The sequence below is a fragment of the Bos javanicus genome, chromosome 29 (genome assembly GCF_032452875.1).
Source record: "Bos javanicus breed banteng chromosome 29, ARS-OSU_banteng_1.0, whole genome shotgun sequence".
Lineage (NCBI taxonomy): Eukaryota > Metazoa > Chordata > Mammalia > Artiodactyla > Bovidae > Bos > Bos javanicus.
In genome coordinates this window covers 39,802,068-39,808,067 of record NC_083896.1, presented here as the reverse complement: position 1 = coordinate 39,808,067, position 6,000 = coordinate 39,802,068, and positions in this window count along the sequence as shown.

The window sequence follows — 6,000 nt, the reverse complement described above, 5'->3', positions numbered from 1 at the left end:
TCCTGGGCTCAGGTCTGAGAGTGGTAGACCACTTGGCACACAGCTGCTGTGACACTGAGGACCTTAGAGGCCTTGCCCACTGGAACATCGTTTGGGTTCTGTGGGATTAGATCATGTAGTTATAAGTCAGAAGTTACCAATGGGGAAGCTTGTATAATCCTCAGCATAACCCAAATTAGGCTAACGAATCATCTCTCCTAAAAAACTCTGGAAACAAGATATGCGAGGACTCTTAGACAAATTTTGTCAAGTAGGTCATCTTTTGGATGACCTGCCATTTGCTCTCTGGCTTGGGATGATACCCACAGTTAGAGTGGAATCAAAGGGCTCCTGGGGGAGGCTGTCCCTCTCCCTGTGACTCATTAGCAGTGAGTACAGCTCTAGCCCCTCCACATCTGGAGCAGAAATTAAAGCAGGAAGGATACAACCTCCAAGTTTAATAGGAAGACTCAGGTAGGTCTGGCCCTCAGGTACACACTATTCTTTCCCCAGTGCTTCTTCCTTCCCTCCTGGGTCCTGTGCAGCTGCTCGCCTCCTGGTTATTGGGTTGTGAATTCCTCCTGTCTTCTCTGGCAAATATCCATGCAGTCTCACTTGTGACTTCCTCTCTACCCAGGCCCTATCCCTCACCTGCAGATGGCAATAAGGAAGGGAAAACCAAGGATGGGTCTGCCCAGATCATTCTTTCTAAAAATGTCTGCATTCCTTCTCCTTCCAGACCCTGTCCTGAATCATCTAGATCTCCAACTAGATGACTCAGTAGCTTAGCAGGGGAGTGGAGATGCAGATAGGGTTGGAGGTAAGGTTGCCAGGTATGGGGGGGATGGTTTTCAGATGACAAGAGAAGAGTTGGAGTAAGGAGCATGTGGTCCTCCAACCACTCGTTCACTGGGGACCTGCCTGAATCTGCTATCTTGGGCCCCTCAGGGTACCACTAAGACAGAAACTTCATTCTATAAACTTCTTACTACAAAATGATTTCAAACATAACAAATATAAGAAAGAGGGTCATAAACCCTATATTTCATCATTTGGCATCAATAACTACAAAACTAACCTCTTAGTCCCACATGTTGTCATAGACTGGAGACTATGCAACTTCAAGTTGGTGGATGATTGAGTTCCCGGTGAAGACATTTTTGACTTGCACCATGTCTTTCTCTTCTTGCTATGTTCTCATTTGTGGTGGGGGAAGGGAAGGAGGAAGAGGGAGAATAAGAGAGAAAAAGAGGGAGAGGATACTCCCATCATGAGGGACCACCATCAAAACCCCATGTCAACTTGCGTACCTCCCAAAGGCTCTGCTTCCTAATACCACCACATTGGGAATCAAGGGTGGACACAATTCAATCCATAGCAGCTATGCAGTTCTGTTTTTAAATCAAGACAGACCCTCATTTCCTTCTCTCTTTTACTCCTTATTCATATTTCCTGAAGTGTTTTAGGGAGAAGATGAACATTTCACAAAATATACATAATGAGTATTTGGGGTAAAATGATAGGATGTGAAAAAAATGCTCGTTTGTTCCCAATAAAATTAACATCTAATATCCAGTCCATGTACAAATTTCCCTGATTCTCAAAAAGCAGTTTTCACAGTTTATTGAAAGAATGTAGTCATATGTTGCACTTGGTTGTTCTCCTTTAAGACTAAATAGCTGTTCCTCTCCCAATTTTAATGCCATTTATTTGTTCAGAAACTGGGCGGAAGCAGGGTGGTTTGTCTTACAGAATGTCCCACTATTGGGTTTAGAGCAGGAGTCCACAATACCTGCACAGTGGGTCAGGACCAGTACCAGTCCAGTCCTTGGTCTATTAGGAACCAGACCTCCTCAGCAGAATGTGAGCTGCAGGCCAGTGAGTGAGGCTTCATCTGTATTATAGTTGCTCCCCATCACTCTCTCATCACCCCCAGAAGGGACAATCTAGCTTGTTTTCCTGGAATTGTTTGTAGTTACATAACTTATGCTTAATAGAAACAAAAATAGCATACATATTGATGATTATTTTCCTGTCTCAGTACTCAGAATGATGAGTTGGTGCCCTAGCAATCTATCACAGTGACAAATTAGATGTTGCTTATTAACATTTGTACACATTCGGCCAGCTTAAAATTGAATATTAAAAAACTAAGATCATGGGATCCAGCCCCATCCTTCATGGCAAATGGAAGGAGAAAAGGTGGAAGCAGTGAGAGATTTCTTCATCTTGGCCTCTAAAACCACTGTGGATGGTGCCTGCAGCCATGAAATCAGAGGATGTTTGCTTCTTGGCAGGAAAGCTATGACAAACATAAACAGTGTGTTGAGAAGCAGAAACATCATTCTTCCCAACAAACTGGTAGATGTTTGGCCTTTTCATTTGGATTCCTAAACTTTCTGTCCAGTCCCCTTTGGGCTTCGAAGTGCCTTAGCTTTCTGGTCCTTCACGATTCCCAAGATTATTTTGTGCATTTCTTTACCCAGTCCTGAAATCAGCCATCTCTTTAAGAATCCATGCATTGTCTAATGGGAAATATATTTAGAAGCTACATGTTAGACCTCAGAATAGTCACTGTTATCAAGTTGTTATTGCTTGTAGGCTTTACATTGGTCAGAGTAAGAAGTACACATTTTCCTTAAAAAATGAAATAAAAATGAATATAATTAGTTGGTACAAACTTATGCTTTCAGTTCAAGATTTAAGACAGCAGGGTTTGAATTAAACTTCTTTATATTATGTGTGAACCTGTTTTTCTAGCCACTGAAAGGCTTACTTCAGAACATTAGTATTAATTATTGTCTTGCTTTTACCTGTTAACATACATATGATTCTGTCACAATAACAGAAGTTGTGAGGAACAATAAGTTGTTGAATATAGTTTCAGATTTCTTTCCTGTTTTGCTTTTGATTTTCTTTGGTTTTGTTTTGGATGGGCAGTACTTTTGTTTTTCCTTAGAAGATATCCCACTGTGAATGTAGCCATAATTCTGAATTTTAAAGCTACTTAAGTAATGTGTTGTTATGGACAGCTAGTCACCAACTTGATGCAGTTAGGTTTATCAGTCTCTTTGTTCTCAGTTTGTTCAGTTCAGTTCAGTCCTTTCAGTTGTGTCCATCTCTTCAAAACACCATGGACTGCAGCATGCCAGGCTTCCCTATCCGTCACCAACTCCTGGAGCTTACTCAAGCTCATGTCCATCGACTTGGTGATGCTATCCAACCATCTCATCGTGTCTTCCCCTTCTCCTCCTGCCTTCAATGTTTCCTACATCAGGGTCTTTTCTAATGAGTCAGTTCTTCCCATCAGTTCAGTTCAGTTCAGTCCGACTCTTTGCGACCCCATGAATCCCAGCACGCCAGGCCTCCCTGTCCATCACCAACTCCCGGAGTTCACTGAGACTCACATCCATAGGGTCAGTGATGCCATCCAGCCATCTCATCCTCTGTCGTCCCCTTCTCCTCCTGTCCCCAATTCCTCCTAGCATCAGAGTCTTTTCCAATGAGTCAACTCTTTGCATGAGGTGGCCAAAGTACTGGATTTTCAGCTTTAGCATCATTCCTTCCATAGAAATCCCAGGGCTGATCTCCTTCAGAATGGACTGGTTGGATGTCCATGCAGTCCAAGGGACTCTCAAGAGTCTTCTCGAACACCTCAGTTCAAAAGCATTAATACTTCGGTGCTCATCTTTCTTCACAGTCCAACCCTCACATCCATATATGACCACTGGAAAAACCATAGCCTTGACTAGATGGACCTTTGTTGGCAAAGTATGTCTCTGCTTTTGAATATGCTATCTAGGTTGGTCATAACTTTCCTTCCAAGGAGTAAGCGTCTTTAATTTCATGGCTGCAGTCACCATCTGCAGTGATTTTTGAGCCAAAAAAGTAAAGTCTGACACTGTTTCCACTGTTTCTCCATCTATTTGCCATGAAGTGATGGGACCAGATGCCATGATCTTCATTTTCTGAATGTTGAGTTTTAAGCCAACTTTTTCACTCTCCTCTTTTACCTTCATCAAGAGGCTTTTTAGTTCCTCTTCACTTTCTGCCATAAGGGTGGTGTCATCTGTATATCTGAGGTTATTGATATTTCTCCCAGCAATCTTGATTCCAGCTTGTGCTTCTTCGAGCCCAGCATTTCTCATGATGTACTCTGCATGTAAGTTAAATAAGCAGGGTGACAGTATACAGCCTTGACGTACTCCTTTTCCTATTTAGAACCAGTCTGTTGTTCTGTGTCCAGTTCTAACTGTTGCTTCCTGACCTGCATACAAATTTCTCAAGAGGCAGGTCAGGTGGTCTGGTATTCCCATCTCTTTCAGAATTTTCCACAGTTTATTGTGATCCACACAGTCAAAGGCTTTGGCATAGTCAATAAAGCAGAAATAGATGTTTTTCTGGAATTCTATCACTGTTTTGATGATCCAGCGGATGTTGGCAATTTGATCTCTGGTTCCTCTGCCTTTTCTAAAACCATCTTGAACATCTGGAAGTTCACGGTTCACGTATTGCTCAAGCCTGCCTTGGAGAATTTTGAGCATTACTTTACGGGCTGCACTCAATATGCCAGCAAATTTGGAAAACTCAGCAGTGGCCACAGGACTGGAAATGGTCAGTTTTTATTCCAATCCCAAAGAAAGGCAATGCCAAAGAATGCTCAAACTGCTGCACAATTGCACTCATCTTCACATCAGGTGGCCAAATAATTGGAGCTTCAGCTTCAGTGTCAGTCCTCCCAGTGAATATTCAGAACTGATTTTTTTAGAATGGACTGATTTGATGTTCTTTCAGTCCAAGGGACTCTCAAGAGTCTTCTCCAACACCATAGTTCAAAAGGCATATATGTTTGTCCTTTGTAAGTGACGTCATATTCCCCCTGTTGGGATTTAATGACCAGAACTGAATTTAAACAACATGCAAAAATGAGGATTAGGTCACATTGCCCCATCTAAACACACTTGGCAACAGGAGAGGCTCCTGTTGTATTCGAGGGACAGGCATGGATAGATCTCATGCAGAAATAGGCCCTGGGTGTCCTGGATGAGTCATTAAACAGTATTGTTTTTACTTTGGCTGCCACAGTTGTTTTGTCTTCTTTGATTGGGAAGACATTTCAAAATTATTTTTTTGTATGTTTGGTTTGGCAGACAAAATTTTTCGTGACATAGACCCTATGGGGAAATTATATCAGAAATATATCCATTTATCTTCAGCAGTTAAATTTTGTTGGTTTGTATGTCCCTCATGATCTTTCTTTATAAGTAGAAAGGAAACACACATGTTCAGTATGCATTCATTCTCTTTGTAAATCAACCGACATGAATTAAATTCCTCTCTGTCCCCACTGCCCTCCCAACTCCAGAAAAGAAATAAAAACCTGCAGAGACTGAAGGCTGATTCCAGCACGTTGCTGTGGAGATTTCGTTTCCACTGTTTTTTTGTTTTTTGGTTTTTTTTTGGAAAAGAATTAGTTGCTAACATTAAAATCAGTAGATTGTACATAAATATCCAAACTTCTGATTCTCTTGAAATCATGGCCAACTGGCCTGCTTTCCAGCATGGTTAAAGTAGAGGAAAGGCTGCTCCCAGTGGTAAGGCCTGCGAGGCCCAGGGTTCAACATAGCCACCTAGTCCTATTATCATACCTCCTGCCTCCTGCGGCCATGACTTTGTGAGAACTAGACTACTAGCTCTGGGGAACACATGCATACCTGTGGCGGATTCATGTTGATGTATGGCAAAACCAATACAATATTGTAAAGTAAAAAAAAAAAAACATAAATAAATAAAAATAAAATGTAAAAAAAAAAAAAAAGACTACTTTTATCTTGATCAACTTTGACTTTGAAGCCTTTAACCCAGAACCTAGCACACAGTTCTTCCTTGTACATTTGTTGGATGATATAAAATATCTTGTGGATGCATATGACATTTCTTCCAATACTGAAACCATGCAATTGAAGTACTGCTCTGGCCTAAATCTTTTATGCAGACTGGCATCATAGGTGCCCGTGATGT